Genomic DNA, 22,611 nt, shown 5'->3' with positions numbered 1-22,611 from the left:
CATGTGAGGTTTAGGTGAAAGTATAGGTCAGGACTTTATAGACCATATTTTGAAATGTTGTCTTTATCTTAAGAGCAATGGGCATCTACCAAAATTATTTTAAGAAGGAAGTGAGCTGATAGATTTGAATGTCTGAGTGATCTCTCAGAGATTGAACTGGAGTGTAGCTGGGGTAGTTGTTTCAAAAGGAAAGCCATTGCAGTCATCAAAGTAAGAGATAATGGCTTCACGTGAAATGGCAGCGGTAGAATGTAAAGAATAAAAAATGTTTGAAAAATAATCAAGATGCAGAAGTTATGTCAGTTAGTGAATGTTTATGTGTAGGAGTTAAAAGAAAAAAAAATGTGTCAAAAATAATCTCCAAGTATCTGATTTGAAGAGCCAAACGGATGGTGGTGCAGTAAAACATACCAGAAGAACCACATTTGAAATTGGGAAAAATGGTTTCAGTTATTGACATATTGCATGGGAGTTATCTGCAAATTATCCAGGTAAAAATCAAGTAAACAGTTGTATACGCAGGAGATAAGAACATAATTCAAATACTATGTTATCACAGTACATTCAGTCATTCAACAATAACAGCAAAATTAGGAGCCTATTATCCTAGGCACTATTTTTCCATTTAAGCTATGACTCGAAAAATGAATGTAACTCAGATCATAAAGAGAGGATAGGGAGAAGAGTCATGATGAAGTGTGAGGAGGACAGAGTCTGGGAAGTGTGAGATCCAACACACAGTGAAGTATCTGTCCAACACATCAGAATTTGGGAGGTTTTATTAGGGAACAGGAGTGATAGGCAGTCAGCAAAAAATAAAAATAAGTATATTCATATGATCCAACCTGAACTGAATTTAATGTTTAAATTATGAAAAAATTGTGATTGGCTATTAACATGAGATTTTCTTTAAAAATATTACCACAGAACACATGAAAGTACACCAACAGAAACATATGCATACTGTTTATTGGTATTATTTTCAAAATATTAGTAGCTATAACTTTTGGTCTATTCTACATAAAGCACAGTGAGAACCGCTTTCTGCCAACTGTACCACCAGGAAAACTGCAAATAAACTTAATGAAAAATTTGAGTTATGGTAAATTTTATACACTGTGCGTCTAGTTTGAGGGGTGGTGTGGATAAATGGGTGCAGAATGTTGAGATTAAAAACTCGTATCTGTTACTGCCTTTTCTTTAAACTTCAGAATATTAACCTTAAGTATCCAGATGCATGAGACATATAAGAAATATAAGTTAAAGAAATTTGAGAAGGATGGAAATATTATAAATGTAATATATATTGCTTTCAGGACATTCCCAATGTATGCGATTAATGACAAAGTAGGCACATCACAAAAAAATTGATTATATGAAGTATATCAGAATATTTTTGAAATTTTACTGGTGTATAGTTTAAGCCATTATGATTTGCAGTTTAGCATTTTAAGTCCCGTTAATTGTAGAATAAAGTCATGCTTCATTTTTGACAATTAAATACAATTTTACTAGAAGGGAGAAAGAACTCTGAATTGGACTCAAAGGAGAAATCTTCTTTAAAGGTCACCCTTATTAAATGGCATGACAATTTGATTATGCCATTCATGCTTAATACCCCAGACTATTCTCAACACAGTGGCTGGAGTGACACTTTTAAAAATTAAAGTAAGATCATGTTATTCCTCTACTCAACATACTACCAAGTTTCTACATGTCCCTCTGAATAAAAGCCAAAGGCAGTACAATAACATACCAGACCTTATAGGATCTATTTGCCCATCGCCCACCTGTCTAACATCGTATCCTCTTACTCTTTCCCTTGGCCACTCTACAGCGGCCACACTGATCTCCTTGCTCGCTCAAGAATACCAAGCTTGTCCATCTAGGAGCCTCTTGTACTTACTCTTTTTACCTCCTGGAAATTCTGTTTCTCCACAGGGTGATATCCACAGGATGAATTTCATCTCATCAAGCCTCTGGCCAAATTGTACCTTCTCAATGAAACTTTTCTTGACCACCTCATTTAAAATGAAAGTCATTACCTAATGGCACTACTTATCTCCCTTTCTTCTTTATTTCTTTTTGCAGTGGCATTTAACAACCTTTAAAATAGCATAAAATTTATGTACATATTATTGATTTTTTTTTGCCCTCCTCACCCCATAAAGAAAGCCAGCTACATGATCCTATTGATATTTGTCTCTTTAATTTACTTCAGCCTTCTGAATAGCACATCACATGTAGAAAGTGCTCATTAAAATTTGATGAATGAATAGATGCTTGTTAAATACTATCCTTACAGAAGCATATTAAAATATTTTTGTGAATAAACATTCAGAAGAAAACTGGTATACTTCAGGCTTCTACTAGGGATGTAAACCTAAGAAAAAACAAGTCCCTGAGAAAAGAGACAGATAGCAAGCAGGCACTTTCTTAACTGAGACCAATTCAGTTGGATATACCTAAAAAAAGAATTCAGCTAAAATTGTTAAAAATTCATAAAGGCTGAGTGTGGGCTACCAAGAACCAAATCTGACAGCATATTCATCTTGGACCTCCCAACTTCCAGAACTGTCAGAAATAAATGTCTGTTGTTTAAGCCACCCAACTATGGTATTCTGTTATAGCAGCGTGAGCTAAGATGCCATTTAAATACAAAGATGTGGATAGGTTAAAATGAAAGGATAGAAAAATGAATACTATGCAAACACTATTTAAAAGTAAGTTGGAATAGCTGTCCTTCTATAAGACAAAGTAGACTTCAGAATGAGAATATTACTAAAGAAAAGGGAGGGTTTAGATAATAATGATGGATCAATTTTCCAAGAAGTCATAGCAATTGTAAATGTATATTCACTAACATCAGAACTTCAAAACATTGAAGCTAATATTTGTGATTTATTATATGCAAATTATGTATGAAACTAAGAACCCATATTTTTAGAGGACTATAAGGGAAAATAAATAAATTCATATTTCCAGTTAGAGATTTCACCACTTCCCTCTCGGCAAATGGTTTAGCACAAGTAAACATATATCAGTAAGGATTTAGAAGACCTGAACAACATCAACCGATGTGACCTTAATTGGCATTTAGAGAATCCTTCACTCAAAAATAGCAGGAATATAATGTACAAGTGTGCATGGAACTTTCACTAAGATATGCCATATTCTGAGCATTACAACACATTTTAACACATTTAAAAGTTTATCATATGATGTATGTTTTATGGACCATGACAAAATTGAACCAAAAGTTATTAACAGAAAGATACTGGAAGGACTCAAATATTAAGTCGAAGAAGTCAGGAAAAAGAGAAGGCCCCCCAAAAATTAAAACCATTGACCAAATGGAATTTTAAATATATCAGAATTGGACAGATAGAGTCAGACAGTACTAAGTAGGAAATTTATATAATTAATTGTTTCTATTAGAAATAAAGATATTTAATAAGAAGCCTGATCTTCTCCTTTAGAAAACTGGAAAAATCAGGGCAAATTGAACCCATATCAATCAAAAACATGGAAATAAGAGCAATCTAATTCTTTTGCATGTGAATGCCTGTTTTCTCAACTTGATTTATTGAAGACTGTCATTTCCCCAGTGTGTATTCTTGGAACTCTTGTCAAAGATCAGTTGATTATTTATTTTTTAGCTTATTTTGGATCTTTATTCTGATCCACTGGTCTATACGCCTATCTTTAGTAACATACAGATTTGATTTCTGTAGTTTTGTAATATAGTTTGAAATCATGAAGTATGTGATGCCTTCCAATTTGTTCTTCCTCAAAATTACAGTGGCTCACACCTGTAATCCCAACACTTTGGGAGGCTGAGGTGAGCAGATCGCTTGAGGTCAGGAGTTCGTGACCAGCCTGGCCAACATGGTGAAACCTTGTCTCTACTAAAAATACAAAAATTAGCCAGGTGTGGTGATGCAAGCCTGTAATCCAAGCTACCCAGGAGGCTGAGGGAAGCTGAGGCAGAAGAATCACTTGCACCACGAGGTGGAGGTTGCAGTGAGCCGAGATCACACCACTGCACTCCAGCCTGGGCGACAGAGCAAGACTCTGTCTCAAATAAATGAATGAATAAATAAATAAATAAAATTTCTTTGACTGCTCCTGGTCTTTAGCTGCTCCATTTGAATTTTAGAATTTTTTTCTATTTCTCAGCAGGACACCACTAATTTTTGATAGGAATTCAATTGAACTTGTAGATCTCTTTGTGTAGCATGGACATTTTAACAATATTTATTTTTCAGTGTTTAAATATGAGATGTCTTTCCACTTATTTGTATCTGTTTTAATTTTTTTTGTCGGTGTCTTACAGATTTCAGTGTACATGTCTTTTACCTCAGTTGTTTATTTTTAAGTATTTAATTATTATTGATGTTATTGTAAATATAGTTGTTTTCTTAAACATTTTTGAATAGTTCATTGTTGTTGTATAGAAATGCAACTCATTTTTGTATGTTGATTTTATAGCCAGTTAATTTACTGAGTTCATTTATTAGTTCTAATGGTGTTTTATGGTGGTGGGGTGACATATAAGAGTGGTGGTGGTAGAAGACATATAACATTATGTCTTCTACAAGCAGAGATCATTTAATTTGTACTTCTGATTTGGGTGCCTTTTATTGCCCAATTTATCTGGCTAGAACTTCCAATATTATACTGAATAGAAGTGGCAAGCATCAGTATTTTTGCCTTGTTCCAAATCTTACAGGAAAAGCTTTCCGTTTTTCACCGTTGAGTATGGCGTTCGCCATTGGCTTATCATGTATGCCTTGTGTTGCATTGAAGTAAGTTTCTTCTACACTCAATCTATTGGAGACTTTTTACCATGAAAGGGGGTTACATTTTATGAAATGTTTTATCTGCATCTATGAAGATGATCATGTGATTTTTTATCCTTCATTCTACTAATGTGGCATATCACTTGGACTGAACTTGCATATGTTGAAGCATTATTGCATCCCCAGAATGAATCCCACTTGGTCAGTGTGTATGCTCCTTTTGATGTGCTGTTAAGTTTAATTTGCTCGTATTTTGTGGAGGAATTGTATACCCATGTTAATTAGTAATACTGACCTGGAGTTTTCCTTTCTTATAGTATCTTTGCCTGGCTTTGGTATTCTGGTGATGCTGGTGTCATATGAAAAAGTTTGAAAACGTTCCCTCATCTCTTATTTTATGGAAGAGGTTAAGAAAGATTGGTATTCATTCTTCTTTAAGTGTTTGGTAGAATTCACCTGTGATATCATCTGGTCCTGGGCTTTTCTTCGTTGGGGGCTTTTCATTACTGATACAATCACCTTAGTTGTTATTGATCTATTCTGTCTTTCTATTTCTTTTTGATTCTTCCTTGGTATAATGTATATTTTTAGTAATTTATTCAGTTCAATATAGAGCCTTATCTTAAACCATACACAAAACTTAATTCAAAATGGATTAAAAATTTAAACACAAGATGTGAAGCTATAAAACTCCTGAAAATATAGAAAAAAATGTATTGACATTGTTCTTGCCAATGATTTTTTGGATATGACACCAAAAGCACAGGCAACTAAAAGAAAATTAGACAAATAACAAGTAAGAGTACATCAAACTAATAGGCTTCTGCACAGCAAAACAACCTACAGAACGGAAGAAAATATTTGCAAACTATGTATCTGATAAAGGACTAATTTTATACAAAACAATAGCAAAAAACAAATAAGCCAATTAAGAAATTAAGAAATGGGCAACAGAACAGAATAGGTGTTTTTCCAACGAAGACATACAAGTGGCCGACAGGTATATGAATATGCACTCAACATCACTAAACATCAGGGAACTACAAATAAAAACACAATAAAATATTACCTCATTCTAGTTAGGATGGCTATTATTAAAATAAAAACAATATAGCAATTGTTGAGGAGGATGTGGAGAAAGGGAAACATTTTTATACTGCTGGCAAGAATGCAAAATGGCATGGTTGCTATTGGAAAAATGTATGAAGTTTCCTCAAAAAGTGAAAAGTAGAATTACTATAGGATCCAGCAATCCCTATGGGTATTTCTCCGAATGGATTGAAATCAGGATCTCAAACAGCGATCTGCAGGCCCATGTTTATCACAGCATCATTTGCAATTGCCAAGACATGGAAGCAACACAAAAGTCCATTGATGGATGAATGGATTTAAATTTTTTTACAGAAACATAAAATGGAATATTATTAAGTATTAAAAAAAGAATGAGATACTGCCATTTGAAACCAAATGGATGAGCCTGAAAGACAATATGCTAAGTGAAATAAGCCAGACACTGAAGGACAAATATTACATGATACCACTATATGAGGAATCTGAAATAGTCAATTTCATAGAAATAGAGAGTAGAATGGTAGTTGCCAGGCACTGGGAGAAAGAGAAACAGGGAGGCATTCGTCAAAGGTTACAGAGTTTTAGTTATGCTGGATGACTAAGTCCTGGGGTCTACTGTACAGCAGAGTACCTATCTTTAACAATACTGTATTGTAGACCTAAAAATGTGCTCATAGGGTAGACCTTATGTTAAGTGTTCTTATTACGAAAAAAGAAGGTGAGAAAAAACTTTGGAAATGATGGGTATGTTTATGGTATAAATTGTAATGATAGGTTCATGGACATATGCTTATTTCCAAACTCATGTTATATACATTAAATATATATAGCTTTTTAAAATGTCAATTATACCTCAATAAAGTGGTTTTTAAAAGATAAGGTCTTCTAAGGTTGAAAGACAAAAATAAAAAAATAAATTTAAGTGCAGAGATTGGTGACATTAAAAATTGTAAACCAATAGAGAAAGTCAATGAAATCTAGAGCTGATTCTTTGAAAAGAGCCATACAACTAACAAACATCTACCAGATTGACCAGCCAGTGAGAGAGGGAAAGAATTAGTGAATATACAAATTGCCAATACCAGGATGAAAGAAAGAAAATCGCTATAGACACAGAGACATACACAAACAAATAAAGGAATATTATAATCCACCCTCTGCTCATAAATTCAACAATCTAAATGAAATTATTCAAAAGTTAGAAACTCCCTACTCATACTCAAAAACAAATAGGTAACATAAATAGAAAAGCATGTATTACAGAAATCAAAATTATGGTTAAACACCCTCCAACAAAGGAAACTCCAAGTCCAGATTGTTCCACAATACCTAGCAGTAAAGGCAGTCCCAGGACTTACGAGAATATTCCCTCCCTTTCAGATTGAACTTACAGAAACTGCTCTGACACCTCAGTTAAAGCACAGAAGAGATTAATTATTGGAAATTGAATACTTCAGTGAATGAATGCACAGGCTTATGGAACGCCAGGTAAATTTACAGAACATAATTATATCTAAAAAACAGGCTAGAGACTTGGGTTTGAGTAACCTTCATAGATGTCTAATGTCTTGAGAAATTATAACCATTCTTGGGATTGGAAAAAAATTATTGTAGATTTACCTAATCTTCTTTAGTATCATTAATTCACTCATTGAAAAGAGTATTCCTTAAAAATTGGAATTGATACTGAGAGAGCAAGGTAACTAATACCAACTAGATTACTGGAAGCATTAACTGATGTTATGTGTGGGAAAAAAAAGTCAGGTAGACGAGAATTTTGATTGTCTTATTTTTAACACACAACTAAAATCCTTCAGGGAATATGCAGGACTTCGAGAAGAAGTTGTATCAACTAAGAGAAAATCCACAAATTCCTTCATGTCTGTGGCAGAATGTGTGGCAGCATTTGAAAAGGAATTTTGTAATCTGGATAAATGTATGTGAATATGTCAAATTTTTGACCACATGCAAGGAGAAAAGGTGAAGTTGTCTCTTTAAATGGTATAAAATTGGAAAGATATTTGCAAGAGTTTTATAACACAGTTATCCGAAGCACATTTTGGAAAATTAGACCCAGCTAGAGCAAGGTAGTAATATATTTATTCCTGGAGAAGCATAAACTTCCCTGGTGGCTGGGAAACATATACATGTGAAGATTGGGTAAATAAGACAATTGGAACCAGCTCTGTGATGAGACTTCTGTATTCCCATGGAATGATACTCATTTTTTTCCACTAAGAACACAAATCACATAAATCTTAAACTTACAAAAAAATCACAAGTCTTTGGGTATCCTTTTCCACATTATGAAAAAAATCTAAGGACAAATATTTTATTAGATATACTAGCCCAGGTATATGAAATCAATGGGAATGTGGGGAGGGAAGGAAGAATGTTTATAAAAATTAATGTTATATTCAAATAAAGACACAACCATATTTGAGCAGGCATAGTTTGCTTATCCTTCTTTATATAGCACCTTTTTAATTGCTTTTATTGTATTTGGAGCTTGGTGATATCAAAATTATTATCTCTAAAAATATAAAACATATGTTGTAATCCAAAATATTCTCCCAGAGAAGTTACTTCATCTAGAAAGAAAAACCATATAGGGTTTTAATTTTGCCCCATAATTTGTCGTTTTGTATACCTTAACATGAAAACAAAGTGTATATATTAACATTAACTTATACTTAGCCAATGATGATGATATACTATCTATATAATATTTAACACTACCCCATTATTTAAATTAGAAAAGTGTTTAATTTGATTGAATTTTTTGCAGTTTTATTTTCAGATGTTTAAATCTTATACACAACTGATTTTTTAAAAATTTGATAATTGTTATTCATGAAAAATACAATATATCATTGAATTGGCATTATATCCATATAATTACTTTGAGCAGTATTTGAAAATTAAGACAAATTAAATCAAGATTTTTATAAATAGCACCATGCTGAAATTAAGTAGAAGTAAATAACATAAAACCAAAGCATCTGACAAAATTAAGGTACTTAATTTGAAGGTCACCAATATGAAGCCTCTGATAATAAGTAGTTTGCATACCAGTAATGTAAACACATCTTCTGGTCATTTTGTCATATTACAACTGTGCTTCACTGGGCTGTTTTGACCTATTTCCACCAGGCACTCTCTTCATTAATTTAGTGATTCTTTCCCTTGACTGTCTGCAAGACACTTTCTAAGTGACTCAGCCCTTTCTCATTTGTCACCTCATTTTTCGACATACCACATTCCTTGACAATTCTGTTTGTGTCAGATTATTTTTCTGTCAAATGGAAAATGCCAATACAGAGTTGTACTTAATAAAAGAAAGAGGAACAAGTTTAAAAAGCTAAAAAAATGAGAATTTTAGGAGACTATCGACAATTACATAGGTGAGGAATTGGTGTTTACGTTACTCCACATTCCTTTCACAAGTATTTATTTAAGGATTTGCCTGATCGAAGGTGATTTTTAAATTATGTTTCTGAATTTCATATTTGATGGAATTTATGAATTATGTAGAAGTTTTTATATTTAGCTTTCTATTTATTTTTTTTAAGTTTTTATATTTAGCTTTCCATTACTCTAGCATTAGAAACATTTATTGGCAGTATTTAACATTTTAAATTGTAATGAACTTGTTTTCCTACCACTTTTCATTTGGCTCTACAGTTTTTTTCCACTTTTAATCTGCTGCTGCTTTCTGAAACTAATGCACATTAACTTACCGATTTTGAGAGATGCCAACAAAAATAAATGCATGTGGAAGAGTTAATTGCTAATTACAGTTATATGTAAATTAGATCCTATATTGATCCCATTTTTGCTGTGGTAACAAGTGTAAATAAATTAGAAATATGCAGTGCTGTAACATTTGTTATATCAAAAACCATGTGTTTATATACATATACACACATACAGTTAATTATATAAAAATTACACTCCTGTATGTACACATACATATATAGCTTGAAAATTATTTATACTATAGATATGAGTATAGATATTAAATATAGATAAATAACAGCTGGCTAACTAGTTAGTCACATAAATACAGATAATATAGACAGATATAGTTGATGTAAATATAGATAAATGTGGAGGGAACATCATGGAGATAGTCATTCTATCTTATCAAGTGCTTTTTCTTTTTTATTTTAATAGAAGTTCATTTTAATCACAAATTTCACACAATGCTTATTTACTTCCCTGCTTTATGCTCTGCAGAACACAGAGATAAATATTTTCAGCTATGGATGACCTAAGCTCTGATTTTAGTTTATAGTCATTGGTCCTGCAATTTTCTAACCACTTTCAGTTACATTAATGGATAGTATTGATCAATATACCCTAGGAATCTTAGTAATATTTTCTTCTTATTTATTGAAAGTTAGAATACTTTTAAAATTATCTTTTTTATTTCTAAGATGCTAATTAATTGAAACTAAACTTTAATAAGAAGTACAAGATTTATAGCACAATTTAATTACTGTATTAATTTTCATTTAGTATTTTGACCTTACCTCTTTATGCACTATCTTCAAGTGAAAGAATGAATTCAGTTTTAGTAACATTGCCACCACTGTGGGTTTTAGCAACATCATCAGGTTAAAATCTAACAATTCCAGGGCTGTAATACCTTGAAATCATTGATATTTATATAAGATATTATGTATAGGACTATCTTGTATTTGTTTGATGGTAAAGTTCCATTCCTTTCCTATCATTAGGTTAAGCAAAGCTGTAACTAATAGGATGGCCAGTGATTTTATTCATTTGGTAGAACCACACACTTAGTGGTGGTAAGTTAGTAGCTCATGTTACTCAAACATTCTCTCAGTACCCTGTGTTATCCTATTGTGGTTTATACCAGAGTTTACACTGGTGTTTTTTTCCTCAGGTATCCTCAGCCACATTGAAAGATCCATGATAACCTCTTCTGTCAGTTTTGGTCACTCTTGTGCCCCTGGATCCTAGAACCGTATCAGAAATACAGCAGGTACTCAATAAGCTTTTGTCAGATAAGTGAATAAATACATCTGTACGCTTATTTTTTTCATTTATTGTCGTCAGATATGTGATAAAAGCACAACTTTAACATTTTTTTAGTTTATTATCATTATAAGATATCCATATGGTTTCTCATTTTCTTCCAGTAAGATTATTTCTGATACCAACCAATTTTTCTTAATAGTTCTTAAGATTAACTCTCAAATGTAATGAGAAGCTTCAATTTTTAAAGGTGCTAATGAATTTTGAAACAATCACTTCATTACAAAAAACACCTGTAATGTATTAGTTAAAAAGTAGACACTTGTGATTTTTGCACATTAATTTTGTATCCTGAGACTTTGCTGAAGTTGCTTATCAGCTTAAGGAGATTTTGGGCTGAGACAATGGGGTTTTCTAACTATACAATCATGTCATCTGCAAACAGGGACAATTTGACTTCTTCTTTTCCTAACTGAATTCCCTTGATTTCTTTCTCTTGCCTGATTGCCCTAACCAGAACTTCCAACACTATGTTGAATAGGAGTGGTGAGAGAGGGCATCCTGTCTTGTGCCAGTTTTCAAAGGGAATGTTTCCAGTTTTTGCCCATTCAGTATGATATTGGCTGTGGGTTTGTCATAAATAGCTCTTATTATTTTGAGGTACGTTCCATCAATACCGAATTTATTGAGCGTTTTTAGCATGAAGGGCTGTTGAATTTTGTCAAAAGCCTTTTCTGCATCTATTGAGATAATCATGTGGTTCTTGTCTTTGGTTCTGTTTATATGCTGGATTATGTTTATTGATTTGCGAATGTTGAACCAGCCTTGCATCCCAGGGATGAAGCCCACTTGATCATGGTGGATAAGCTTTTTGATGTGCTGCTGGAACTGGTTTGCCAGTATTTTCTTGAGGATTTTTGCATCGATGTTCATCAGGGATATTGGTCTAAAATTCTCTTTTTTTATTGTGTCTCTGCCAGGCTTTGGTATTAGGATGATGTTGGCCTCATAAAATGAGTTAGGGAGCATTCCCTCTTTTTCTATTGATTGGAATAGTTTCAGAAGGAATGGTACCAGCTCCTCCTTGTACCTCTGGTAGAATTCAGCTGTGAATCCATCTGGTCCTGGACTTTTTTTTGTTGGTAGGCTATTAATTATTGCTTCAATTTCAGAGCCTGCTATTGGTCTATTCAGAAATTCAGCTTCAGCTTATACACCAGTAACAGACAAACAGAGACCCAAATCATGAATGAACTTCCATTCACAATTGCTTCAAAGAGAATGAAATACCTAGGAATCCAACTTACTAGGGATGTAAAGGACCTCTTCAAGAACTACAAACCACTGCTCAGTGAAATAAAAGAGGACACAAACAAATGGAAGAACATACCATGCTCATGGATAGGAAGAATCAATATCGTGAAAATGGCCATATTGCCCAAGGTAATTTATAGATTCAATGCCATCCCCATCAAGCTACCAATGAGTTTCTTCATAGAATTGGAAAAAACCGCTTTAAAGTCCATATGGAACCAAAAAAGAGTCCGCATTGCCAAGACAATCCTAATCCAAAAGAACAAAGCTGGAGGCATCACACTACCTGACTTCAAACTATACTACAAGGCTACAGTAACCAAAACAGCATGGTACTGGTACCAAAACAGAGATATAGACCAATGGAACAGAACAGAGTCCTCAGAAATAATACCACACATCTACAGCCATCTGATCTTTGACAAACCTGAGAGAAACAAGAAATGGGGAAAGGATTCCCTATTTAATAAATGGTGCTGGGAAAATTGGCTAGCCATAAGTAGAAAGCTGAAACTGGATCCTTTCCTTACTCCTTATACGAAAATTAATTCAAGATGGATTAGAGACTTAAATGTGAGACCTAATACCATAAAAATCCTAGAGGAAAACCTAGGTAGTACCATTCAGGACATAGGCATGGGCAAAGACTTCATGTCTAAAACACCAAAAGCAACAGCAACAAAAGCCAAAATTGACAAATGGGATCTCATTAAACTAAAGAGCTTCTGCACAGCAAAAGAAACTACCATCAGAGTGAACAGGCAATCTACAGGATGGGAGAAAATTTTTGCAATCTACTCATCTGACAAAGGGCTAATATCCAGAACCTACAAAGAACTCAAACAAATTTACAAGAAAAAAACAAACAACTCCATCGAGAAGTGGGCAAAGGATATGAACAGACATTTCTCAAAAGAAGACATTCATACAGCCAACACACACATGAAAAAATGCTCATCATCACTGGCCATCAGAGAAATGCAAATCAAAACCACAATGAGATACCATCTCACACCAGTTAGAATGGCAATCATTAAAAAGTCAGGAAACAACAGATGCTGGAGAGGATGTGGAGAAATAGGAACACTTTTACACTGTTGGTGGGATAGTAAACTAGTTCAACCATTTGGGAAAACAGTATGGTGATTCCTCAAGGATCTAGAACTAGAAGTACCATATGACCCAGCCATCACATTACTGGGTATATACCCAAAGTATTATAAATCATGCTGCTATAAAGACACATGCACATGTATGTTTATTGCGGCACTATTCACAATAGCAAAGACTTGGAATCAACCTGAATGTCCATCAGTGACAGACTGGATTAAGAATATGTGGCACATATACACCATGGAATACTATGCAGCCATAAAAAAGGATGAGTTTGTGTCCTTTGTAGGGACATGGATGCAGCTGGAAACCATCATTCTCAGCAAACTATTGCAAGAACAGAAAACCAAACACCGCATGTTCTCACTCATAGGTGGGAACTGAACAATGAGATCACTTGGACTCAGGAAGGGGAACATCACACACCGGGGCCTATCATGGGGAGGGGGGAGTGGGGATGGATTGCATTGGGAGTTATACCTGATGTAAATGACGAGTTGATGTGTGCTGACGAGTTGATGGGTACAACACGCCAACATGGTACAGGTATACATATGTAACAAATCTGCACGTTATCCACATGTACCCTAGAACTTAAAGTATAATTTAAAAAATAATAAAATAAATTAAGAAAAAGTAGACACTAATCGAAATTTAGTTATAATTTTTAATGTCACAACTACAAAGTATCTAAAGAAACATTGTTTTGATAAGTGAAATCTATTTGAACAAAGCATAGAATTAAATATTATGATAAATTGGCAGTGTAATATCTAAAATTAAAGTTCAATGGAAAATTATTTTAATTTTAAGATTACTTTGTGTCAAAGTGTATTTAGAAGCATGTTGTTCTTTTCAACTTTTATTTCTTCTTACCTGAGAAACTCTTTCCTTGTATCTTACATATTTCTTTAGTAAAATGTAAATCCTGAAAGAATTTAGGACCAGTAAATTAGAGGCTGTAAAAGAATGTGGTGAGGAAAGTAGATTATAGAATCTCAAAGATGCAACAAAGACAGAAATTGATGAAGATACTTTTAAACTCAAAGGAATGTGAACATTTAACTTTTTACTAAACCGCACATCTCAAATTATTTAAAATAGCTATTAATCCTGACTTCAAGCAACAACAATTATTTTCTTTTTTTTTTTTTTTTTTTTGAGACTGAGTCTCGCTCTGTCACCCAGGCTGGAGTGCAGTGGCCGGATCTCAGCTCACTGCAAGCTCCGCCTCCCGGGCTTACGCCATTCTCCGGCCTCAGCCTCCCGAGTAGCTGGGACTACAGGCGCCCGCCACCTCGCCCGGCTAGTTTTTTGTATTTCTTAATAGAGACGGGGTTTCACCATGTTAGCCAGGATGGTCTCGATCTCCTGACCTTGTGATCCGCCCGTCTCGGCCTCCCAAAGTGCTGGGATTACAGGCTTGAGCCACCGCGCCCGGCCAACAACAATTATTTTCAAAGTAACTTTACCTAAATATACAAATGAACCACATATCATTCAATAACTCTCACCAAGATACACAATAACTAGTATGCATTGGCAACTACTAAAAAGCAAATGTCCCTATAATTCCCGAGGAAAACACCCAGACCTCAGCTGGCACTAAAAAGAAGTGACAGCATAGTTTGTTATCGCAAGAATGTTGCTGTATTCTGTTCATTATGCCTTACTCTCTGTTATTGAACAGAACTGGGTGATCTTTATTTCATTTACTTTAATAGAAGACTCTTCTAAAATGCTTCTGGTTAATATTTGGTTTGAATGAAGCACTTTATTAAAAATGCTGGATGTTTCCACTTAACATAGCCTGAATAGCTGAAAGGGAAATAATGGCACAAGCATAAAATGGCATAATAAATCAAAGGACACCCTTTTCCTTCTAAACATGTCCAAGGTTAGTTTTCATCTTAATAGAATTGCTGATCTGTCAACTGATCAACTGTAGATATGCTTGTGACTTGTTTCAATGGAAAGACGGATGCCAAAAATAATGAGAAATAACCCTTTGAGTCTTCTCTAAAAGCATTTTTGTTTTGCTGAACATGCTTTGTGTGCATTGAAAAATCTCTTCCCTTCCTCAGAGTAAAATTTCAATTGATTAAAAATAAAAAGACTTGGCTGGTTCATATTTCTAAGTGGCATGGGACAACGGATCATTATGGCCTAATAGTATTTTCAGGATTGACTTTAAGTTATAATGGTGGTAACAATACCTGATCAGAAATATCCAACTCTATCAGGGATGAAAAGGTGTTATCACCATTTGAAAGATTAGAAAACTATGTAATCTGAAATAAGAACAACCTTCACCTTGCATCAACAATAATTAGAGACCTCAAGATCAACTCTCTCTCATTTCCAAAGTGAAAGGGGGAGGGGGAAGAGAGAGAGAGAGAGAGAGAGAGAGAGAGAGAGAGAGATCGTTTCTTCAGCCATATATTCATACCCCTCACTGCACCCTCTCTGTGTAGTGGACTACCAGTTACACTATCACAGATAACAAAAATTTTGAAATCCCTTCACACACAGTGAAAGTCACATGAAAACTCTCATTTAATCTCCGAAAAAAGATAAAGAGTCTCTGAAGAAGACAAAAAGCCTTGGTTGTGCCATATCATATCAACCACAATAAAACTTTTAGTCAGGAAGATGGCACAATGTAGAGGTATTTTAAGCAGTTTTGAAATTAGATGCGCAGAAAGGAAGCAGAGAAAACATCTATATTGTTCACCCTTATGTAAAAGGTCAGGTTGGGCTAAGTGGCTCTACCGTAGCAGGCTAAGCTTTCAAGTCTTGCTGATACAGTATACTCCTGTATTAAAATATGTCAGTTCAAATTATCTGTCTAAGCTTCTTTATGTAGAAACCAAGTCTTATTCATGATGGAACCCCAGTGTCTAGTGCACAGTAAGCATTCCATAAATCCTTGTTGAGCCCCTGCAGAGGCGTACATTTCATTTTATTAGCCATCAAATTTCAAGGTCCTCCCAGGGATGGTCTAAGCAGGATTTTGCTCGAGTTCTAATCAAGGACTATACATAGAGAAGCAGAGACTCCTAATGCTTCAAAGGGCAATTAGCACAGCTTTAACTCATTCACAAATCCTTAAAAATTCGAGCACATACTTTTGCACTGGAGGATGGCCCTTTCAATAAGGGCAAATCATTTAGAAGTCTAATACAATATTTCATTTGGATACATGTCCTGGTGCTTGGATACAGCACAGTGAAGAATACTGTAAAACTTTAATTTGGTAGAGCACAAAGGCATCTTTTAAGTTCCTTTATTTAACGTTATTAGTCAAATTATTTTAACCTGAGCTTTCAAAAAGGTATTCTCAGGAGAAAATCAGAGAAAATGATGCATTTAATATATGTCAAAGATCAAGAAAACACACACACACATACACCCCAACCCCCACAAACAATCGTCAAAATACTTACTACAATCTTTTGGCCCATCAGCTTAAGAAAAAAAAGCTGTAACATCCTTTTTTTTTTTTTTTTTTTTGTGTGTGTGTGTGTGTGTGTGGCTCAGGAGGAACATAGTGAAATGAAATAAGACAATTCAAATAGGTCTTCGCTTTTCATTTACTTCTATTATTGATACCATTCTGATATTTTCAGGACATTTCACTTTCATTTTAATCTTCTGATGGCACAGTTTGCATCTATATTGCTAAATTCAGCTCCTCAGGTTTCATTACTGCATTTTGCCAAAAAACAAATACAAAAACTTTTCTTCATATGAATTATCGAATAAATGTAAGAATGGAAGTGCAAAGGTAAAGTGAACAGATCAAAGAAAAAATACAAGAGACAGACTAATTTCATTAAGTAGTATTTTAGTTGTGTTTTTATTGCATGTGACTTTGAGATTTATAACATTTATTTTAAAATTCAGGATGCAGTAGAAAATATATCAATAGATCAATGTATTTATGATCAATCACTGTGTGCAGCTTGATAGATTTCAAGTATAAACAAAGACAAAAGAAGTAAAACTACTAAAAAAAATCAAAAATAGTAAAAAATGATGTGTACTCTAAGAAGACTTTTTTCCCCTGAAGAATCTTTCTTGAAATTATACCTTTTCAAGACTACAACTATAAAAGATAAGAGGAAATTAAAATTCTACTTCTGAAAATGCAGCACAACTTGCCGAAAATAATGATTCAGTGACAGAAATAAATGCATCTAAGAGTATGTGAGTATAATTATGTACTACAGGTAGTAAATGTCATGTTATGTTTCAATGGTTTTATGGATATCAAACTCATCTGTATGCTATTTCTAATAGCAATTTTATGACTAAACTAATAAATATAGGAAACTGTTCTGATTTTAATAATACATGGCTTCTTATGGTAGTAGTTTATTTTGGCTAATGTAAAATGATAAATCTGAAGGCTAAGGTTAAAGCAGACCTTGAAAAATAGCTCAAAATATTATATGCAATCCTTGTCCTAGATCTTCTTAAAGTCATTATTGCATTTTTTGGAAGTATACTGTAGGGGCTTCTTTTCCACTTCAAAGTTAAAGCCATTAAACTTACTGTTCCATGTAATAAATTAATAAACAAGAATAGATTAACCAAATGATATGGAGCATTACCTTCTTCCAGTTCCTCTCATTCTCATCTAGTTCATTGTTGTTTCTCTCTTGGGAAGCGGTGAAAAGTTCTATTTAAATTTAGATTGAATAAAGTGCTCAGTAAGAGATTTCAGAATCCCAGAAGTGTGGTATGTGGTGGAGAGAGGAAAATGGCTTTTTTTTTTTCCTGGAGCTTTTGAATATGTTGGCCTGTGAGCAGGTCTCTTGAGTATGGCTGCCAAAATACACTGGCAATCATTTAGGCTCCCACCAGAGCTGAGAAAGCAACCCAGAAACAATTTCCCTAAATACCAACTGTCTTATGTGGCTTCATGAACTGTAATATTGACCTTCTTTATGAGCGTTTGCCTTCAACTTGTAAAAATACCACAGGCTTTGCTGTGCCAAAGAGAGAAAGATCAACAGCAGCAACCACTAAACAGCCTTTCTTTTTGATTAAAGCTCTTCTTAGACATTTACTTTCACTGTCACTTCCACCAGGAGGGGCCTCATCATGATTAGGAGGGCCACCCACACTGTCTATGACTGGGGTGAGATGTAATTTAGCAAACTGGAGCAATGTTGATAATGAAAGAGGGTCCAATTAACCATGACACTAGGACAATAGTATAAATTATGACTCTCCCAGGCAACCAAGACAGGCTACTCATTTATGATCACCCATCTATGACACACAGCAGCTTGACGGTTCTTCAGCTTTTCATATTGACAAAACATTTTCATCAGTTTGAAAAAAAAATCTGATCATGCCACTTTGTTCTTTATAAGCAGGTGTGGTCTGTGAACTAGTGGTATTTTGACAATCTGTTGAGGCTAGAAGCATTTGGTTTATGTTAATATAATGCTTCAAATTATTTAATTTAAACTAAATTTTATAGAATGCCTTTTGATTGACTATAAGTATCTCATACAAATTAAACATGTAAATTTGTGTAAGTTCCTTGTAGGTTCTGGATAGCAGACCTTTGTCAGATGCATAGTTCACAAAATTTCCCCCACTTCTCTAGGTTATCTGCTTAAACTGTTGATAGTTTCTTTTGCTGTGCAGAAGCTCTTTAGTTTAATTAGACCCCATTTGTCAATTTTTGACTTTGTCACAATTGCTTTTAGCATCTTCATCATGAAATCTTTGCCCGTTTCTATGCCCGGGATGGTATTACCTAGGTGGTCTTCCAGGGTTTTTATAGTTTGGGGTTTTACATGTAAGTGTTTAATACTTATAGGATTAATTTTTGTACATGGTACAAGGAAAGAGTCCAGTTTCAGTCTTCTGTATATGGCTAGTCAGTTATCCCAGCATCATTTATTGAATAAGTAGTTCTTTCCATATTGCTTGTTTTTGCCAAGTTTGTCAAAGATCAGATAGTTTTAGGTGTGCATTCTTATTTCTGGGCCCTCTATTCTGTTCCATTGGTTTATGTGTCTGTCTTTGTATCAGCACCACGCTGTTTGGTTACTGTAGCCCTGTAGCATAAAGTCGGGTAGTGTGATGCCTCTAGCTGTGTTCTTTTTGCTTAGGATTGTCTTGCCTATTTGGGCTCTGTTGTGGTTCCATATGAATTTTAAAATAGCTATTCCTAGTTCTGTGAAAAATGTCGTTGGTAGTTTGATAGGAATAGTATTGAATCTATAAACTGCTTTGGATGGTATGGCCATTTTAATAATATTGATTCTGTCTATCCCTGAGCATGAAATGTTTTCCATTTGTCTGTGTCCTCTCCAATTTCTTTGAGCAGTGTTTTATAGTTCTCCTTGTAGAGATCTTTCACCTTGCTGGTTAGCTGTATCTAGATGTTTTATTCTTTTTATGGCAATTATGAATGGGATTGTGTTCCTGACTTGGCTCTCAGCTTGACTGTTGTTGGTGTATAAAAATGTGAGGAATTTTTGTACATTGACTTTGTATCCTGAGACTATGCTGAAGTTGTTTATCAGCTTCAGGAGCTTTTGGGCCAAGACTATGAGGTTTGCTAAATATAGGATCATACCATCTGCAAACAGGGATAGTTTGACTTCCTCTCTTCCCATCTGGTTGCCCTTTATTTCCTTCTCTTCCCTTATTGCTCTGGTCAGGATTTCCAGTACTATGTTGAATAGTAGTGGTGAGAGAAGGCATCCTAATCTTGTGCCAATTTTCAAACAACCCCATTAAAAAGTGGGCAAAGGATATGAACAGACACCTTTTAAAAGAAGACACACATGCAGTCAACAAACAGATGAAAACAATTTCAACATCACTGATCATTAGATAATTGCAAATCAAAATCACAATGAGATACCATTTCACACCAGTCAGAAGAGCTATAATTAAAAAGTTAAAAATAACAGATACTGGCAAGGTCATGGAGAAAAAGGAATGCTTAAACACTGTTGGTGGGAATGTAAATTAGTTCGTCCATTGTGGAAAACAGTGTAGTGATTCCTCTAAGACCTAAAAATAAAAATATCATTTGACCCAGCAATCTCAGTACTGGGTATACACCCAAAGAAATATGAATCATTCTATCATAAAGACACAGACATGCGTATGTTCATTGCACCACTATTCACAATAGCAATGACATTGAATTAACTTAAATGCCCATCAACAGACATTTGGTACATATGTATGATGGAATACCATGCAGCCATAAAAAAAAATGAGATCATGTCCTTTGTAGGATCGTGGATAGAGGTGGAAGCCATTATCCTTAGCAAAGTAAGGCAAGAACAGACAACCAAATACCACATATTCTCACTTATAAGTGGGACCTAAGTAATGTGAATGTATGGATACATACAGGAGAACAACAGACACTAGGGCTTATCAGAGGATAAAGGATGGGAAGAGGGAGAGGATCTGGAAGAATGACTAATTGTTACTACTAGGCTTAATACCTGGGTGAAAAAATAATCTGTACAATGAACTCCCATGACACATGTTTACCTGTATAACAAACCTGCAAATGTATCCGTCAACTTAAAAGTTAAAAAAACCACACAATTCAAATTGCCATCTCTATTTTATATATCTTCAATTAGATTACTCTTTCCTACTTCTAAATCCACTTCAGTGAACACTCAAACTCTCCTAAACCCATATTTCCTCTCCTTTTTGAGAATCACTGGACTTATGTCATATCTAAGGGATAACTTTATACTAATACATAGAGAAAAGCAAAGTTCAAATATTGAACATTGATTATGTTGTTGTGATGAAAGAAATGTATTCTTTTTAGTAAACAAAAATGCTAAATCTGCTTGTATTTTACAAATATATTTTGAAAAATAATCATTTAATGGTGTAATAAGTTCTTGCTTGTGTCATTACATGCAACACAGAATCTTATTTTTTAATTATCTTCAAAAAGCTCTCTATCTTGATAAGACATCTGCCTGTGAAGGATAGCCTAAAGGGCCAGGCACAGTGACTCATGCCTCTAATCAGCATTTGGGAGGCCAAGGTGGGCAGATCACTTGAGGCTAGGAGTTCGAGACAAGCCTGTCCAACATAGTGAAACCCCATCTCTACAAAAAATATAAAAAGTAGCTGGGCATGGTGACGAGCGCCTGTAGTCCCCACTGCTTGGGAGGCCAAGACGGAATAACTTGAGCCTGGGAGCCAGCAGGTGCAGTGAGCCAAGATCACACCACTGCACTTCAGCCTGCCTGGGTGACAGAGTGAGACTCTGTCTCGAAAGAAGGAAGGAAGGAAGGGTGGAAGGAAAGAAAGAAAGAAAGAAAAAAGGAAGGAAGGAAGGAAGGAAGGAAGGAAGGAAGGAAGGAAGGAAGGAAGGAAAGAAAAAGAAAGAAAGAAAGAAAGAAAGAAAGAAAGAAAGAAAGAAAGAAAGAAAGAAAGAAAGAAAGAAAGAAAGAGAAAGAAAGAAAGAGAAAGCAAGCCTAAGAATAGGTGGTTTTACTTACTTACCTTTTCTAGTGATTTTAAAATAATGTTTGTTGATGGTCTCAGGTTCACTTATTCAACAAATATTTTTTGAGCACCTACAGTAAAAAGGCATCCTTCTAAGCACTGGCAGGAAAAATACTGAAGAAGTTATACAGGGATTCTGCTTCGGGACGTTTATATTTTAGATTAGAATGGAAAGGCAGAAAAGAAATTAATAAATCAACCAAAAACACCAGTAGTGACAAATTATAATCAGATAAACAGGGTAATGTGACAGCAAATGACTAAGTCAGGGAAGGCCTTGCTAAAGAGTTGTCATTGAAGAAGTAGAGTTAAACTTGACTAGAAAAATCAATCTAATGCTGTCCTCAAAATAATTTTGCCCCCTTCTTATTTTTTTTCTATCTTCTTAATGTCTCAATATCATCTAATTTTGTACCTGTTGATTAAGGATTCAAACAAAACTTACACATTTTTTGAATTTTGTAACACTCCATAAATGTCTTGTCCTGTATATAAGCACTTCTAGGATGGCAAGCTATAAGGTGAGAAAATCTATTAACCCTACATCTTAAGGGTTAACAAAATAAAACTGAAAGTACTTATTTATTTAATGGGTTTGGAATTTTTAAAAAATGACAATTAAAATTAATCCTGACAAATAGACCAATAGAATAGAGAATCCAACAAGTGACCCACATATATGAGGTTCCATGAATTATAACTAAGGTGACACTAATGTACAGGGGGGAGAAGATGGTCTTTTTGCTAAATAGTTGTGGGTCTGGGCCAGTCACCTAAACAT

At 34.5% G+C, this 22,611-nt stretch overlaps 1 long non-coding RNA gene across 1 annotated transcript in view; it reads right to left on the bottom strand.

Moving 5' to 3' along the window:
* The window catches only part of LOC139356558 (uncharacterized), a 52,944-nt gene extending 31,040 nt beyond the window's left edge, over positions 1 to 21,904 (bottom strand). The window contains exon 1 of the long non-coding RNA XR_011608563.1: positions 21,828 to 21,904. This is a non-coding gene — a long non-coding RNA (uncharacterized lncRNA). The remainder of the gene's footprint in view (positions 1 to 21,827) is intronic.
* Positions 21,905 to 22,611: the final 707 nt, after the last annotated feature.

This window comes from Macaca nemestrina, chromosome 1 (genome assembly GCF_043159975.1).
Source record: "Macaca nemestrina isolate mMacNem1 chromosome 1, mMacNem.hap1, whole genome shotgun sequence".
In the NCBI taxonomy this organism is placed as follows: Eukaryota; Metazoa; Chordata; class Mammalia; order Primates; family Cercopithecidae; genus Macaca; species Macaca nemestrina.
Note: the sequence above shows the minus strand (reverse complement) of the source record. Positions and strands in the feature narration are given on the sequence as shown.